Here is a 19,613-nt window from a genome sequence, read left to right on the forward strand (position 1 = left end):
GAGCAGGAGGAGCTGAAGAAGGTCATCAGTACCATGGCACATCCTCCAGACACCCAGATCAGGAATGCAGAGGGAAGAGCACCAAGAGAAGACACGAGACAGTAAATCAGCAGTGTTGCTGATGACTCCTGGGGTGGGGCAAGATGAACGTGCCCAAGAGCACAAAGGACACATCCCAACACAACCTTGCCAATCAAGGAACAACCAGGAGCCATGATCACAGGAACTCAGAGGCCTGGGTCCCTTGTCCTCCATGTCACCACAGGCAATTGTGGCAGGACTACCTGAAAAAACACCCTGTGTGCTCATGGGCATGAAAAAGCAAGTGCAAGGAAGTGAAATCATTTGTATGTAAAACACAGTCACCTGTCCTAGCTGGTGTCTTGCTCCTTTACAGCTCCAACCAGCCTTACACTGAGTTTTGTACATCACTTGCTACAGGTGCCAGGAGGGCTTGGCCAGGGCCAGGCTGAGCCTTAGCCCCCAGCAGAGACTGACTGGGCAGCTGCACTCTACCAGTATGCACCCCATCACTGTGCCTCTTCCTGAAGATGACTTAGATGAGACCAGTCGTACAGGGACATATTCCTTAGAATTTATGTCAGAGACCCTAACAGAAGGCAGAACAGAAAGACCTGACCTTTCCAGAGGCTGTGGTCGCTCCTCTATGAAATTTCTTTGCCTCCTCTGACCCGAATGACAGAGCAACATTATAGCAGATTCATCACTGGGTGTTCTGACCTCATGAGAAGCAACATTTAGGAATCTGCCTGTAGCTTGCTGCCTTGACTTGCCCTCTTTACCTCCTGGACTCCTAATGCTCTTTTCTGCCCCTCTTCACATCCACAGTCACTAGTGCACATATCTTCTGGAGAATGTTTTCTATTAGGAGCAATAAAGATGAAGGCACACTTATGCTCAGGCACACACTGCCCATGAAAGGAAGGAACTGTGCTCTTTTTTGGACGTGAGTAATATTCATCCTTACCTTGGCATTGAAAGAACATTCTCTGGTCCTTGAGTCACTGAGCCTCACTACAGGCAGTAGGGTGGATTTTTGTTGCCAAGAAAAGCACTTGTCCCAAATCTTTCACATAGAACCAGTGGTTGAGCATCAATATGGCACATGGTTTGTTACTTTTTACATACAGATATTGCACACAGTTCTGCTTTGCACAATCCCAAGCCTGTTTAAAGGGTCACATTAAAAAAGGCTTATTCTTTACCAAAGGGAACAAATCAGAGTTGCAGTGTCTGAGCTTTGGTGTCAAAATGCCTTGGGAGGTCTGTCTGTTGGAGGTCAGAAGAGAAGGAAAAAAGCTGTTACTGCTGGGGTGCCTGGCCAGGTCACAGAACCACATAAAGCAACATTTTTGCAGCTCTGAATCACCAATTTCACAGATTAAACAAAAATACCCTCAAGTTCTTCCAGAAATTCCCCCACGTGTCATCAGAACCCACATTACTTGTCACCAGCAGAGTTCAGCTGCACCACACACAACATGGATCCAGGCCATGGGATAACCAGTATGGATTGTTAGGGCCCTCTCGGAGCAGACAGCAGTGAGTCTTGGGGCTATCCTGTGCAGGACCAGGAGCTGGAATTCAGTAATCCCCATGGGTTCCTTCCAACTCAGGATATTCTATGATTCTATGAACAACTCCCACCTCAAGGGAGAACATGATCCTGGTCTGTTCATCTCCTTCTGTCACAGTTTCCTTATTGACTAAATTCAAGGCCCACTCTACCCATGCTTTCCCTGTCCCTCCTCCATACCTCCTTGTCTGACCTCTTTTGCTGCCTTTTATTTCCCAGCCCCAGTTTTCGCTCTCAGGAATATCTTTCCTGTTTTTCTTAAGTGCTCTTTCCAGGTGTTTTCTGCACTTTCTCACCCCAACGTCTGTCCAGCCACTTGCCGATAAGCTCCTGCACACACAAGTGCTCATCAAATACAGCCACCAGTTCCCTCTCTCCAGCCCATTGAGTAGCTCCTTGTTGTAGACTCCGTGTCTGGCCAGTATCAGTTGATTTCTCCAGAACCAACTCTTACATAATAATAATGGTAGTAAAAAAGTCTACAAAGTGCCAGAGAATGCAAAGTTCACATATAGAGCAAGTTCAGTGTTGCACAGGGCTTCAGTCTGCTTGTGGAGCTGGAATCCAGGAAGGGAGTGTGGATGCCCTTATTGAGGGCACAGCAGATGCTGACTACACCTTTTCCCAGTTATGTGGTTTGGCTTTGTTCACAAATTAGAAAATCACTTCACTGAAAAAGTGTATTCCCAAGTGTGAAACCAGAGTGCACTTTGCTTGGCTGATCCAGAAGAGAAGTCCCACAGAATTAAGGCAGTAAAATCAATCAAAAGTTAGAATTAGTACTGCTTTGTACAGCTTCCATTTCCATTTGGTTTTGCATAAGCTATTTCTGGGAATCTTTAACATCACACAGTCATATACTGCATTTGAGGAGGATCTCTGACTCATTCAGCATTGCTGACGTACCTGACCTAGATATGAATGAGGGCTACACAGCAAGACTCTGCCTCATTTGTTACAGAAGCTGGAAAATATTGAGAAGTAAACATGAGGTATTATGAAGGGAAGTAAGGAACAGGTTTTTCTCACAGAGTTCATTTATGATATAGAAACAACATTCTCTATTCGTGTCTTCCTCCTTTTCTGGTTGCTCACCATGGCATTTGCAATGTGCTTTGAAAAACATCGTGCATTTCTATAGCTGAAAATTTTAGCATCTGTGCTTAAATGTGACAATTGCTTTTAAAACCCCTTATCCTAGATGTCTTACCTTGAATAGATCCAGTTAGGGAAACTTTTTACCCTAAACTTCAGTGTTTTACTTTCCCTTTTTTTCCCCCACAAGCATTTTGAGAAAATAAAGCCATTTCTGTTGAAGCAGCAAATCAATATAAATGCCCCATAAGCACCCAGAACAAAATGAACTGAGCCACAGGGAGGATGCAAAGCTCTGTAGAGGGGAGGCACAATAATTGCCTAAATGAAGCAGTTGTCCTCTGACAGAAAACAGTAAATTATGTGATCATGACCTGAGGATCTGCAACAAAAAATATCAGCAAGAGGATAAAAGCAGACATATGCCAACAGTCTTGATTTAGACCCTTAATGAGCTTCTAGTGCTTGAATTTCCAACCTGACTGATTTTTATTATAATACCGATATTTTAAGACAAAAATCCTTTAGCATTTCATGAAGTAGAGAGCATAAAGCATTCTAGCAGAAGAGCAGAACTCGTGGATATTACAAACTGAATATTGTAAGAAATATTGTAAAAAAAAAGAACTTTACCTTTATGTGCACTTGCTGTAGAATTGAAGAGACCAACCCAAAAGACCTGAGTTCTTTATTAATTACACACTACACATACACCTTTCTGCATGTAAGTTCCCTGCAATTGCTTGTGAACAATTTTTTGGGAAATATAAAATTCTCTCTGAACTCAGTGGTGTTTTCTGGTTTCATACTTTTTAGAAGAGCTATTTGACCAAAAAGGAGTTATAGACACCCATGGAAGGTACATTCCTAAGACAAGTAAAATCACTTTACAAACTCATGTGAGGATTTCATGACCAAGGGCATTGCAGATGAGGCAGGTGGGATCTAACTCATATAATTCAGGAAGTCTTACAAACAGCACTATTTTTATACAGCTTTCCCCCTTTTGATTAACACATCAGGAACTATGATTCTTTTCTTTAGGGATAAGAAGGACTTTATTGGGTGCTGGCTAAAGAATAAAACATTGATAAGTTATCATTTCATGTCTTTAAAAAAATTTAGCATAACTGATCTTTAATAGAATTATTGTTCCAAACCAAATTGTTTTTTTAATCCTAATTAGAGTATTTACCTCATGAAACCCCTTATGCATGGTGCCACTCTGAGATGTCTTCATTACCACTGAGATTTAAAAATAAAAACTTCCAGATTTTTTTTTAATTTTGTTTTAATCACTAGAGCAAAAGTTCCCTTGTCCTCAAAACTGAATGCTTGGAACCAAAAATACAAATATTTAAAAAAAAAAAATTCTAAGTAATACCATACCATAAATGTTAGTATTTCAAATTCCCCACGTGTCACTGCAGTATTTCTAGACATCCCGTGGGGTCATTCTGAGGACATAATATCATTACAGGCATTACAGAATTTTAGCCAGAGCTTTAGTCTGGCCATGCAAGGTATGGACACTTCATTCTAGGCTTAACTTAAGCAGTGCAGGGTGACAGTCCCCTTGTGACAAAACCATTTAGTGCTCTGCCCACTCTTTTTCCCTGAGCTGTTCAGTTCTCCTGGCCAGTAACTGCTCTTTAATTGCATCTGTTAAACTCTGTGAAGCCATGTGCTCTATATTCAATTAACAAAACAATCTAGACACAAAAATTGTTTAAAAATAATTATTTGTCACCTGGATTCGTTCTCTCAACCAGCTGCACTGAAACAACTGACAACTGCACTGAAACAACTGACCAGACAAGAGAGTGGGAATGGAGTTGCATCAATATTTGTTATCAGTAACATCTCATAGAATCCTAGAATTGTTTAGGTTGGAAAAGACCCTTAAGATCAACAAGTCCAGCCATTAACTGAGCACTGCCAAGTCACCACTGAGCCATGTCCCCAGGTGCCACATCCACACATCTTTTCAATACCTCCAGGGTGGTGATTGCACCACTTCCCTGGGCAGCCTGTTCCAGTGCTTGACAATCCTTTCTGTGGATGTCCAGCAACATCGAATCGAAACCTTCCCTTGCACAACCTGAGGCCACTTCCTCTTGTCCTGTCACTTGTTGCCTGGGAGAAGAGACGAACCCCCATCTGACTACAACCTCCTTTCAGGCAGTTGTGGAGAGTAAGAAGGTCCCTTCTCAGCCTCCTTTTCTCCAGGCTAAACAGCCTCAGCTCCCTCAGCCACTCCTCATCACACTTGTGCTCCAGACCCTTCCCCAGCTCTGTTGCCCTTCCCTGGACACACTCCAGCACCTCAATGTCTTTCTTGTAGTGAGGGGCCCAGAACTGAACACAGGATTTGAGGTGTGGCCTCACCAGTGCCTCCCTTGAGTACAGGGAGACAGTCACTGCCCTGGTCCTGCTGGCCACAGTATTGCTGGTACAGCCCAAGTGCCATTGGCCTTCTTGCCCACCTGGGCACAAACTGGCTCATGTTCAGTCGCTGTTGATCAGCACCCCCAGGTCCTTTGCTGCCAGGCCACTCTCCAGCCACTCTGCCCCCAGCCTGGAGTGCTGCACGGGGTTCTTGTGACTCAAATGGAGGACCTGGCACTTAGTCTTGTTGAACACAATTGCTCTCCATCCATCGATCCAACCTGTCCAGATCCCTCTGCAGAGCCTTCCTACCCTCCAGCAGACCCACACTCCCTCCCCATTTGGTGTCATCTGCAAACTTACTGAGGGTGGACTCGATCCCCTCATCCAGATCATCAGTAAAGATATCAAACAGGACTGGACCCAACGCTGAGACCTGGGAAACCCCACTTGTGACTCTCTGCCACCTGGATGTGGCACCATTTGCAACCATTCACCACCACTCTCAGGCCTTGGCCATCCAGCCAGTTCTTAACCCAGACAACAATGCACCTGTCCAAGTCATGGGCTGTAGCTTTTCCAGAATGCTGTGGGAAAAGGTGTCAAAGGCTTTGCTGAAGTCCAGGTAGACAATATCCACAGCCTATCCCTCATCACTAAGGTGTCACCCGGTCACAGAAAGAGATCAGGGTTGTAAAGCACGACCTGCCTTTCCTAAAGCCATGCTGGCTGGGCCTGATCACCCGGTTGTTCTGGTCAGTGGGGACACTGAAGATGATTTGCTCCATGACTTTCCCTGGAACCATGGCTAGGCTGGCAGGCCTGTAGTTCCCTGGGATCCTCCTTCCAGCCCTTCCTGCAGATGGATGTTCCATTTGCTGATCTCCAATCAGCTGGGACCTCCCCAGCTGGCCAGGATTGCTGATAAGTGATGGAGAGTGGCTCCGAGAGTTCTTCCTCCCTTCCCTCACTACCCTTGGGTGGATCCCATCCGGCCCCATGGATGTGCTTCATTATTTTTAAAATAAAAGCACCATTGTTTAGTGAGAGCAAAGACTAAACTTTGTTAAGTAATTAAGTAGTTCTTCCTGGGTTTTGTAAACTGTTTTTCCACTAAGGGAAAACTTGAGCCATATTTACATCTGTGGAGGTAATCAACAGCGTCCATTTAAGATAGATTCTGGGGGAGGACAGAGAGGAGAGTATTCTCAAAAGCTACACAGATTTAAGGGAATTTTTTTAAGTTAGTTAGTACATATTTTTTTATCACAGTTTTATTTTCTGATTGATTTCAAAGGGAAAACAACTCGAGCTGATGGTCTGCACTTCTGTAAGTTCTACTTGAAAATGCAAAGGAGATGAATGCTCAGCAACTGTAGGAAGTTGTTTTGCAACTAGCTTTATGCTTAAGAGAGAAACGTTGTCATTGCTTTACTGTAAATGCTACATTGGTTTTTTTCCACAGTGTCTGTCTTCAGTAACTGTATCTGCTTGTTATTTTTATCTGCCATGTTTAATGTGGAGTTCTGTGTTTAGGTCTGCATAATTGCTGTTTTCTTGTTACAGAACATTAACTTTATGCTTCCAGTAACAACTTTATAATGAAAATGCTAATAAAAATGGGGCAGTGCAAACTACACAGTTACAAATCTCTCCAGAGCTTAGTATGAGGCTTATCATAATTCTCGACATCTCAGGATTGTATAGTCTACTGATACTGATTACACTGCACAGTTAATTTAAAAATTATCTCCTGCAGGCCAGAGAGAAAGGCAACAACTATAAATAACTTCAGAAAAATATATACATACTGGAAATGCTTCTAATAAACAGATTCTGGTTTTCTCAGTGTGGCAATATAATCACTGCAGGACTCAGAAATACCCTGTATTAATCACATTTCTGCTTGCAGGTTTATACTGTTTAATCCTATTACAACTGTACAGCATGTTTTTCCTTTGGTAGGTGATGTCAGACTAGCTGTCTCCAGCAGCACAGCTGGAACACTGTGCAGATTTAAATGGTGGTTTTCCTTGTTCTTTTAGGTACTTTTGGATTGGGGGTTGTTTTCTTACACAGGTTCCTACAAGACAAGAAATTATACTAAAGAAATGAAAGTTAAGAAATGTTATTATGTGCTGTTTCTTCAGTCTAATACAAAATGACCACAAAATGAGCAGCTGGACTGAGATAGAAACACATGTGAGAAAGCAAACTTTGCCTGAAGCTTTTCAAAATGTAGCCCTGTCAAAATAGAAGATTATTTATATTTATGATGATGTATAAAAAGTGCAGCACAATATCCAAACAGCATCCTGATTTCATTGTCTTCACCTTTACTGTGATTCAGGGAAAGAGGAAATATATATTCACCAAATAGGAAAGGTAAATTCATAGTACAAATAGTATATTCTCCACAATAGTAAGTGGTACTGAAAAAGGCACAAAGAGAGGTGTAGAAGATAGACATCTTTGTTATCATATTCCTGCTGAGGAAGTTGCCACAGCTCTCATGGAACAGTGAGCTATTTATAGGATAGTGGAGCACAGAGAAAAAACAGCAGCAATCATGCTGGGTTTGATTTATTAACCCTGCAGTAGGAATTTGACAACCATGATATGCCCAAATTATTGAAATCTGACAGTTCCTACATGATTTCCTTGATTTTAATTTGATTAGACATTGCATCATATGTTTGACTTCATCAGATTGCTGCATTATTCTTAATTTTCATCAATTTTCTGCAAGGTTAGCATGTTGTTAAATACTTCATACCTTAAATTCCCTCCCAGGAAAGTGAGAACCACCACCACTACCTATCTAAATAATTGTAGTTCCTTGAATTAAATAATACACATATATGTGTGTGTATATATATATATGTATATATATTATATATATATATATATATATGCATAGCAACTGCGTCTAGAAGAAGGTGCTCATGGCAGGGGACTTGGACTAGATGATCTTTAAGGTCCCTTCCAATCCAAACCATTCTGTGATTCTACCATTCTATTTTAGATATATATATTTGTTGTTCTTCTTCTTCTGTTCTACATGCAAACCCAACTGCCCACTTTTTTTTTTCCCCACATACACTCTATTTGTGCTACAAAATGCCTGCCATACTTTATTTACTGATGGTTCTTTTTTTTCCCCCCCAATAAGCTTAACTAGAACATGTCATGCCTTCCTCTCTCCATCAAGCTCAGTGGATAAGGCAACCGTAAGTTTATTCAATAATTGTTGCTTCATTATTAAAACTGTTTTAAAATTACAAGAAAGATCAGATATATGCAAATATATGCAACTGAATGATTTTAAATTAAAAACTGCTGCACAATGTTTGTGGATAGTTTAACCAAAACACCCCATCTCTCTTACAGAGGAATTTTGGAGGTAGTATAGAGATTACACAACATATTGTTTTAAGGAAAATTTACCAGTTTACAATTTTCCTAAAATCACAAATATTGCTCATCTTTTGAATACTCCAGCCACTGAAAAGTGATGACGGCAACACTGAATTGGAGTCTACGCACAGTTTGTGTAAGAGGTGACTTCACTTCTCTACACTCCATCTACTAGGGCTGACAGAGGCCCCAGTTAAACCCCTTAAATAGTATAAGCTGTTTGAATTTCCTTTTTTATTACTCCTTCAGTTTAAGCTTGTATCTTCAGGTTTCATTGTGTAATATCTCAAACCCAAGCAATTCTGTGTTCTGTCTGGGATTGTTCTCTTGGCCATGCTACAAGGGTTTTCTCATCCAAGAATGATTTATTATTCCTTTTCCCTTCCTCCCTGATAAAAACATGTTGAGTGTGTTTAATTTGTAACTCTAGTGCTCTAATGAGATAACTGCTCAAATTGGAGAGTAAAAGAAAGTAAGTTTTGTAGCTTGCACACCTGAATATTTTCTCTATTTTTGGAGCGTTCTTCAGGTCATTTGCTGTGCTTCTTTTAACAATGAGTGAAAAATTAAGCATTAAAGGTTGAGCTAGACAGACTTCTTTCTGCCTCACTTCTCTTTCTCTGAAAGAACAGCACAGTTGCATAATATGTGAAGTGCAGTCCCTAAAAACCATCTGCTCAGTCTCCTTTCATTAGTACATCATGGCAAGAGCTTGGGTTTGGTTATTTTTGTAACACAGACACCACTACTTAAACATCCAAGAAAAGTATACGAGTTTGGTTTTCATGTTCATACAGGAAAACTGCTAATACATTACTTGTCCCTGTTATAGCTCAGCTGTCAATTTTGCAAAGCTTGTTTATGATTAAACCCAGGTACATACTGGGGACACTCCACGTGCTTTATGACTGTTTACATTTGCTCATACTTAGTATCTCCTGATATATTCCGAACTATAATTGAAGCCTGATTATAAACGCATTCATATTAATGAAAACCAGAAGAAAACATGTTAGAAATCAGTGAAGTCATCCAGATGTTATATGGAAAGTGATGGAGTCAGAATCTGGCCTTCAGTCACAATAGATAGATAATATTCTCCCACATCAGCAGCTCTACTCTGAAATACAAACAGCCATCAAATCTAATTAATAGATGTGAGCTATCACTGAGATTAAACCTTTGCAAGTTGTTAGTTTAGTGTGACCTCATGTTGGATTCCAAAATTTGGATATGAGAAAAAGAAAACTGCTGGGTTTAAACAAAACCTTGAGCTAACAGAGACTGGGGAAAAACCTCCACCTAGAGTCCAGACAAGGATCCACTGATGTCACAGTTTTGGAATGTCCTGCCCAAGCCCGGAGAAACCATGCCCTGATCTCATCAACCCAGTGCAGAAGACTTATTGTGTTTTATCTCTCCCTTTGTGTTCCCTGGATCCTGTGCATTCTGCAAACCTGAATACCTCTTTCCTCCATGTAATTCCCCCAAGATAAAATGGGTTTTTCCTTATGATGTATGCGTTAAGACCCCAAATTTGTTAACGTTTCCCTTATGTCATCCCCTGAAGCCTCATTTGTAATAACTGTAATAGTTACAACCCCCTGTTGAATATGTAGATCCTAAACTCTTTAAATATGAACTTGTGAGTCCAATAAAGCATTCCAGTTTTCTGCCTCTGCTGGGATCATCATAGTTATTGACTCGCTACAACCTTACCCATTTTTTCTAGCAGAAATGCTGCAGCTCAAACAAAAATTCAGAGAAGTTCAGTACTCTAGGATTTCCCAATATCCTATCTGGACATATTGGAGGACATCCATCCAAGGTCCAGGAGAACCTTCATGTGCCTTGTGGTTCCCAGGCCTGCAGGCCATGTCTGCAGGAGCTCCAGTACTGGAGCTGTCAGTGAAGGTCCAAGCCTGTCCCAGCACAACCCTCCACATGCCCCCTTGTCACTCAGCAATACACATGTCCATCCTTCCCTGACTCTTGAGAGGCAAGGGAAGCTTTGCATCCCTATTGTTGGGGAAGCCCAGATAGTGATCTTGTTTCCATCAGGGAAAACCCAAGTGTGCCATCAATGGCTTTGAATTATCACTGCATCTTTCTCTCCCCTTCCCCACAAAAACGCCAAACGCCGCCCACCTAAAACCTACTACCCTGGCAGTGCAGGTCTGTAGCCCTTCCTGTCTGAACCTGTCTGCCTCTCCCAAACACTTCTTATCCCCTCTGACACACACTTCCTTCCTTTCTTCCTTCCCCCAGCAATCAGTTTGGAAATGTGGAAAATCAACTTTTCTTTCGCCATCTGCAAGCCCACACAGGTCCCTGGATGAACTGCCTCAGTCACCTCTCACAAAATACACCTAATACCCTAGAGATTCTCCCCTTACTCTACTCCTGGAGGAAAGTAGAGCCACCAGCAGTCCAGGAGAACTGTAACATGGCTGTGGTGCCTGCAGAAAGTGCTGTCCTCACCACAGTGTGTCAGAGAGCAGCAGCAACAGCTATGTGTCAACACCAGTCCTTCCCACCAAGGTGCGATGATGACCACATCCATGGATATACCTGACTGGGATATACTGGTGGCCAGACAGGGGGGCTGAATGGCACAGTTAGTGGAAGAAGGGCAAAAACAGACTAGAGCAAAGCAGGAATTGTATGAATAAGTTCATGCCATTAAATAACTTCTTTGATTGGATCCATCCCTGAGCTTCCTTTTGGAGTACACAGAATTGATTCCTTACAAAACAGTCATCCCTGAGTTTTAAGACCATTTTGCTCCAGGAACACCTTCTACTAGCTCACCAAGTGGGTTCCTCCTGCTCAAGAGTCCCCTAACATCACTCAAACAATGCTGCCTTTACCCCCTCAGTCACCAGAACACACCCCCTCCATCACCCCCAGGCATGAAACACCCACCTCAGCTCCCCACCCTGAGAACAGCTCCCATGAGCTACAGCACAGCTCCCTCGAATCAGACACTTCCAAAGAGGAGAGGAGAGAACACAACTGTGAATTTCTCTTATGAGAGAGGATGGAGCAGGCCCAAAGGAAATGTTTTGTGGTGCAGATCCAGCGCCTCAAGGAGGGACAGCTCTGGGCACTGTGGGTACAACCTTTTGGGTGGTGGTGGGAAAGAGAGCCAGGAGAAGGAATCACTCCCTGGAGCAAGTGAATTTACCAGCACAGATGTAGCCTGTACACTGGACAGATTCAAGTCTTAGCCTACATATTACTTATGGGAGGAGAGCTCTCTATCCCTAAACCAAAAAGCACTAAACTCCTCCTATCTTTATGCAACAGTTCCCAAATGCATGGAATGTACTTGCCTGCTTGTATAATAAAAAAAGGCATTTATCACAAACAAAGAAGAGGTTTAATTAAAATGCATTTACATCAAAGGGACTGTTTTAATAAGGAATTGCAGCCTTCATTGTGCATCCCTCAATACTAAATACTGCCTCATCAGCTGGAGCATTAATAAGCAAACATTCTTATCAGCACAGCCCTAGGAAAAACTTCACTAGATCTTGAATTTTCTTACCTCTGCTACATATACAGTGTTTATGGCACAATACCTTAAATCTGTACTTTAAGCAGTCAAAATAAATAGAAAAAAACAATTTTAAGATGAAGATCTGTATGAAAATTATTTCTGATTGTTCAACATAAAATTGATTTTTTAACTATTAAAAAAGAAAAGCTATATCCAAAACTTTACTTTTACCATGAAAGACCATCCAAGATTATTTAAATATTTATTGTCTGCTACTGAACATGTGAAATGGCCAAAGTTTCCATTTCCTGAATTCACTGATTAAAAATAGGAACTTCTAAGTGCAGTAGCAAAAACTCAAAAAGGTTCAGAAAGGAGCAAAAATTATATAAATCCAGGAAATTTGTGCTTCAAAAACCTACAGAAGGCCAATCAATTTAGTTGACCAAGAAGCATATACTCATAGCATAAAGAATATACATGAGGAGTTTCCTCACAACTTCAGAACTAAGTTTTCTAATGAAAGGAAGCCAGAGCTAAACACAGATGTAAATACATTTACTAGCAGGAGATGTAAGATTACTGTCAGAACTCATGCAGAACAGAGAGAACCAATATACCCACACTAGTGCCTCTGACCTGAAAACTCTATTAAATTATCTTCCTTCCCCCTTCATCCCCCAAAGATTCCAACTTCTGATAAGATCCAGTTTGCTTCTTGCTTTCCTGACTCTATTCCATAAGCACAGCTTTTTTTCTAAGATTCTATGCAGGAAGGGGTCGGGAGTTTCTTTGATTAACAGCAGAAGCCAGATTTCATTAACACTTTTCTGAAGGTGACTGTATGAAGTTTGTGTCTCCAGCTGACAGAGCCAGACCAGTAAATCCCTTGGCATGGGATGAATCCAAGAAGTGACTGTGCCTGCAGGACCAGAGTGGCTGTGACAGTGGAAATCCTGGGTGTACATTGTGTTTCCATTCCAGGCAGGAGGCAGCTTACAGTAACTATGTCAGACAGTTAATAGGATGGACAACACTTCCATGAAGATCATATTTCATGAAATCACAAGCAGCTATAGTGTTCCTGTTTACTGTCAACACTAACTGGAAGAGAGATTTGCTGGTGTGAACATCTCCAAAAAAAAAAAAAAAGATTGCCAATAGATCACATTTTCCACTAGATGGTAGTTAGTCAATTCAACTAATTTATTAATATTTGGGGAAACATGTTTATTAAAAAATGCACTAGGCTATGCACTTAATGTATATGTTTTCAGCATGTTTTCCATAGCCTTAAGCAAACAGCTCAGCTCACAAAGCATCTTTCATCCCTGCTGCTTCCCTTCTTCCTGTCAGACAAAGATAAGGCTTGTGTGAAGTTTGGAAAAATAATTTTTCACTTTATTAAAACGGCAGATTTTTCAGATAAAGCCATATTGTTTACAGGAAATGATTTCCCTGCTGAGACAGCGATGTTATCAGACAACAAATGACTGACTGACATAAACTGCATTTCCTTCGTTCTGCTTACAGGGCCATGCACTGTTCCATGGGCCAGGCTTTCCTCACCTGCAAAGATGGACACGTGAGGGATCTGCTGTTCCCTAACAGAGAAAACACGAATGCAGAGTGTTCCTGAACTGTCTGAACAGACTTCAGCATCAGAGGTATGACCCTCACTACTCTTACTCAGCTAACATAGAACCATGTTGAAGTTTTAAGTAGTTTTAACTCTGCCCTTACCATGGACATAGAACCCCTATAAAATGTGAATTAAGCTGGTCAGAACTGCTGTAACTGGTTTAGAGGGAGTGAGCTGAGCTCTGGAAGGACAATCTTAGTGAACACAACAGGCAGGTAAAGGGGGTATCGATGTACTTTCATTGAAATACTTGGATCTTTAGCAGAAGACAAACTCAGAAAGAATTAAACAGCTGAGTAAATGAGTATTTCCAAAATTGCCATGAAAAAACAACATATTAACTGTTCCTCTGCGTTTTTCAACAGAAATTGAATTTTTGACTGTTATGTGAATTACCATTGCTGTTGTATCTATAAAAAACTTCCAGACAATCTTATAAATCATGCACAATCTATCCTTGTCCCAGCTATTTATCCCATTTTGTTTTATGCCGTCACTGGCGCCATGGGATTATCACTGTTTATCCGTTCAAAAAGCACCAACAGAATGGAAGAAAAGAGTGAACTATGCTATTTAAAACAGAGTTTCAAATTCTGCAGGGTTATTTTATGCTTGGAAGCCTTGAACACATTCTAGAATAGAAGTTTAGTTTTACTTTAGTACAAACCAGGATGATAAACATTACCCCAGGGAGGAGGAACAGTACCAAAATCAGTCTAATTCTCAAATGAAGGTTTTCACAGGAAGGAAATTAAGTTAGCAGCTTACACTTCCTCCATGCTCACATGTGCAGCCAAGCACGTGGAAGGGAGCACACAGGCACAACGGTCCTTCTCCTGTCAAATCCTCACTTAAAAAACCCCCCCCCAAAAAAAAAAAAAAAACAGAAACCCCCCGTTAAGTTTGGTTAGCTTTAGAAAATTCATTTCATGATACTGGCTCTGACACTCTTCAGTGAGTGTTTTCTCCCTTAGGAAGAGCCAAACTATTTGAAATTGCTTGATAGAATATCATTATAACCTAATTTTACTGCCCATTTAGCCAAGGTATGGCTAAACAAAACTTAACTCCCAAACCTGGGGGTTAAGAACTCAGTCTCTTGCAAACCCCAACTATTCAAAAACATTAATTAAAGCTTCAACAGGCTCACTTGGTTTTACCAGCTTTTACATTTTACTCCTGGTTAGTTTTCAAGTGCCACATCGAAAGCGGTCACAACTGTTCTTTCTATAGTAAAACAACAGTAAGAATCTAGTTTGGTCATACTTAAATTTCAGCAATATGAATTCTAGATCTGAAATGCATTTAAAAAAAAAAAAACCCACCTGCTGAAACACCAAAAATAGCTCCGCATCCGATCTGCTCAGGTTCTCTACTCACTGTCTATGCTACCAACAAAATTAGCTCCACACAGAGGCACAGGCTGAAAAGATAAATCTTACACTTTTTGGTTGGCTGGCAGTAAATGTTGATTTGAGGATCCCTTCTTGCCATGAGACCTGAGAACTTGAAGTTCTCTCAAAGATAGCCAGAGATGCCACGAGGCACCTGACTCTGGGGAGTGGAACAGAATAGAGAGAGACACAGATTCTTTTCTGGAGGTGCTTTAATTACATCATCTGTCCTGATAAGGAGAACTCACATCCCTCATACTTCCCTAGTTCACCCCACTGGAGAAGTGTGTTTGTAACAGTTAAACAGATGCACTGAACAAAAACCTAAGAGAACGTGCTTGTATGTGCAGACATGCACACAGAGTAAGTACATGGCTGCACTGCAGTGTTCACACACCAGGATAATCTTCAGATACAGAATTTGATGTGCTTTCTTACATGCAATTGCCTGCAGTGCCATATATATTGCAGAACCTGCCCACAAGGACTTCTACATTTAAAAAGATCTCCTCAGTTTATAAGCAAAAATAAAAGCACGGCAAAACTCTTAATTAGAGCAAAAAGGAGCTCATGTGTGTGACTTCAAATGAGGAAAAATCCTCCTGATAATTTTTATAATGTATTTGGCCTTATAAGCAAAAAAATGTAACATCTCAGAGTCTGAGCTTTTCAAATATTCACAGGGATACCAAACTGTAAAAGCAATTCTCAAGAAGCCAGGTTATGTTTCCCAGTGATGATGAATTCCATGTCCTTCATTCTTCCATTTGAATAAAAATATTTGAGTTCTTTTTTTACCTTTTGGTACTTAATATTCTCCAAATGCTGGAGTCCTATTTCATTTAACAACATATCCATCACCAGGAGGAATGTGATTCCAAGAGACAAGAATTCATCTAAGAAGAGTTACCAGGAAAACAAGAGATGTTTGTTCTCCTTCTTTTCCTATCCAGATTTTTTCTGCCAAAGATATTTCTCTTGTTTAAAGATATAAAAGGCAACAGAAATGGTTAAATCTTAGTAATTTTACTACTTTAATGATCTCTTGGTTTGGGGATTACTTTTGCTGTACCCAATAAATCTATTCCGCCTTTGACAATGAGCAAGTAGATAACAAGCAATAAATCACTGCTGCAATTGCGAACTGAACATCCAATATAAGATTTTAGATTATATCTCTGTCATCAGGGTATCAGAAGTCACTTTTCAAGCAAAGATATATTGTCACAGTTTATTTGCAATTAGAAAGATACAGATCCCATCAGTTAAAGGCTGCTTCACAATAAATATGTATGCCTTTATACAGCATACTTTACGTCATAATTTGAGTATTAAGAAGTTTCCAGAAATACATACTGCTTCCACAGAAATTACTGTTTATAATACAGTAAATTTATTTGAATACTGCCGAAAAACAGTATTCCCTGCTTGCCAATATGTCACTTGGTCATTGAGGAAAGCTGCCTTTTCAAGTCAGTTGAAGTAAACATCCATCCCCCAGCCCCACCACTTGTTATAGCTGAGTGTAGGATGTTTACAGGAACTAAAAATTAGCTTAACAACACAAATACAGCACTGGTTTTCAAGATACAAAGAAATGAATCTGCACAGACATACTTCAATGTATTTGCACAACTCAAAATGCACATGCAACTCTTATTTTCTGTCTTTACTAACATTATTAAGTCAAAATACATATTTTAACATTTAATCTTCTAAATATCAGAACACAATAGTACACATGTACCATCCCTGATGTTGCAGAGATACAAGAGGGAAAAAAAGAAGCTTCCTACAGCCTGTGTATATCAGAATTCTATTGCACTTACCTGCCAAAGCCCTTGATGTTCAGAGCAGACCCCTTCTAGAAATCTCACACCATTTTCAAAACTGAAACTCAGCAAAATATATATGGGAGATTAACAGGGTGGTACGAACTGGGAATCCTCAAAGACGCCCATCTCAAATTTTGTGCAAAAATAAATCTTTGTGATATAGAATATTTCAAGTTTCCTTAGTGTGCTAAATTTTACAGCTTCAGTTGTTACATTTGTACATCTTCATATTTGTATGTTCCTAAACTAATTCTCATTCCTCCTCTAGAAATTTTTCAAGGCACTTCTTGTATTTCAATTGTTTTCATTCTTAATTTCCTCCACACAGATTTACAAGTCATTATAACAGCAAGAGAGCAGAACATTGTAACTTCAGCTTCAACATCTTATATTTTACAGGTATGTTTAACTTAATGTGAACAATCTCAAACAAACAAGACCCCAGCAGTCCAGGAAAAGAAAACTTCAATAAATCTGATCAGTCAAGAGGCCAAGCCTCAGCCTTTTCCCAGCTCTTCTCTGAACAGGTGTTTTGCAGCTTTACTGGGGAAAAGAAATCACAGATGCAGATTATTTCATGCACAGAGGAGGGGGGGAAGCCCTCCAAATGTTTTAACAGTTGTTCTTTGTATGAAGGAAAACATGAGCTCAAGCATTTCTGCTGAGCACAGCTGTGAGTTCAGAGCACGGGAAGACAGGGCTTCACCAGGCCAGTCTAAAGTCACCAAGGACTTTGATGTGTTGCTCTTAAGTGGTTATAAAAAGCACTCAGAGGAACACTACAGGCAATTAATCCAGACTCCAAACACCAGACTTTAGATACTCCACTTGCCCAGCAAGAGATGACCTTCCCTCCTCCAAAGGTAGCAGGATCTTGCACCTGCACATACAGCACATGGCAGCCACCCAAAATTAGTAGCTGTGTATCCACAGTGGCACTGATGGGCTCTGGACTCCCAGCCTGGTTTTCACTCAGGTATCTTCTTCTGCTTCACAAATGGTGCACTGCAAAACATCAGGAACTGATCCACGGCATTCTAACACAGGCAAAGGTCAAAGGCTTCACAGGAACAAGACGAGGCTACTTCCTTGTAGATCACCAGGCTGAGGTCTCAAATCTGCCTCTTCTGTACCCAAAATTCACTGCTGTGTTTGTGGCCCTCTGCTGCCTCATTCTGCAACAGTTGCTTCAACTCCTCATCCCCACCAACAGAACTGCACAGCTATCATGCCAAATTCCCATCCTTCCTTCCCAGCAATCCCAGTACCTCAAGCTCACCTGGAATCATGGCATAAATATGTGTTTGGACAACACTAAGACACCCACTTTCTTCATCTGCAAACCACAGCCACGTTTGAGACATGTTAAAATGGTTCAGTACTCTGTATTTTGTGAATAAAAAAAGCAGGTCCTTCCATTTCAACCACTTGCAAAAAAACCTCAAACAAACAAAAATGCAATAAATTTTAAAATTTATTTATTTCCTGCTGTTACAAGCCACTTCAAATTATTTTCATGTGCTGACATGTGACAGCTGTGTTTGAGTACATGCATTAGACACCAGTACAATATAAATGTATGCACAAGTACACTTCCAAAAGACTGGACCGACAAACTGCACATGAACTAAGCTTACTAAAAAAAAAAAAAAAAAAAAAAAAAAGGCAGCACTTATCTGGCATGTGGAATGGCTAAGATTGCACTAACCAAAATGTCCACTAGATTAATTTAAAGCTAACACATTTACTTTGATCAGAGAAGGCTGTAAACAGAAAACACTTCCTTTCTTCTAAGTCCAAATGCTACAGAGAAGGAGGAAATGCTAAATATTTATAGCAAAGAAAGTTTGGAAAACAACTACCAGCACCTTTTTTTTTTTTTTAAGAAATCAAGCTCTGTAGATTCAAAATGTGATTTCAAATGAGGTTGTGCAACTAAGTGGCAAGTTGCTTTAAAAACAAATCTTTGTAGAGGTGCTAGCAATGAATTAGATCAATAAATAAGTTCACGACCTTTCATCACCACATGTGTTCCTATGGTACTAAAGAGAATACCCAGACAGAGAAACAAAATGGTTACAGTTTATTAGTACAGCTTTCCCAGGACTAAGAAATTCTAGGATTTTTTAATTCTGAGAGAAAATATTTCACTTTTTAAAAGTATTTGTATCTTTGGACATAATCATCTTTTACAGAACCACTACAGTGAAGCTGAACAAATAATACCTAGGCTTGTTCAATTTAAGTGGTAGTACCAAAGCCTTTCATTTAAGTGTTAGGGAATAAGAAAATAACATTTTGGGAGGGGAAAGAATGGAGAGCTAAATTATTGCAAGAATATTTTCTGTCTTAGCCACAGTTACTCACATAAGTCTTCCCTTTAAAATAGAAGACTAGAGAGAAACAAAGGAGGAAAGAAATCCCAGACAAGATGCAGGCAACAGCATGTGCAGATCCCACTGCAGAAAAGTGGCAAGTGCTGAAGCTTTTCTGCAGAAAGCTGTTCTTGATGACATGATTGTTGTAACAGGAACTGAATCACCGAAGACTTAATTCTGAAGAAATACTTTCAAATACTTTCAAGCTGTTATTTCCATGGAAAACAAATCTTTGCAGTGCCATGGTGAGGGCAGCACAAACCCAGTTGACTACAGCACAGACAAGGGCACACGCTGTGCACGAGGGAAAAGCAAAAATACACTGTGTCATATTTTTTAAACCTTTACTCTGGCCTTGGGTTGTG

The 19,613-nt window shown here is 40.5% G+C and overlaps 1 protein-coding gene across 1 annotated transcript in view; it reads right to left on the bottom strand.

The window, feature by feature from the left end:
- ZFAT (zinc finger and AT-hook domain containing) overlaps positions 1 to 19,613 on the bottom strand; it is a 123,853-nt gene that overhangs the window by 81,725 nt on the left and 22,515 nt on the right. The gene's annotated exons all lie outside the window — the stretch shown is intronic.

This window comes from Manacus candei, unplaced genomic scaffold (genome assembly GCF_025592945.1).
Source record: "Manacus candei isolate 608988 ecotype Guabito, Panama unplaced genomic scaffold, ASM2559294v1 h1tg000013l, whole genome shotgun sequence".
NCBI lineage: Eukaryota > Metazoa > Chordata > Aves > Passeriformes > Pipridae > Manacus > Manacus candei.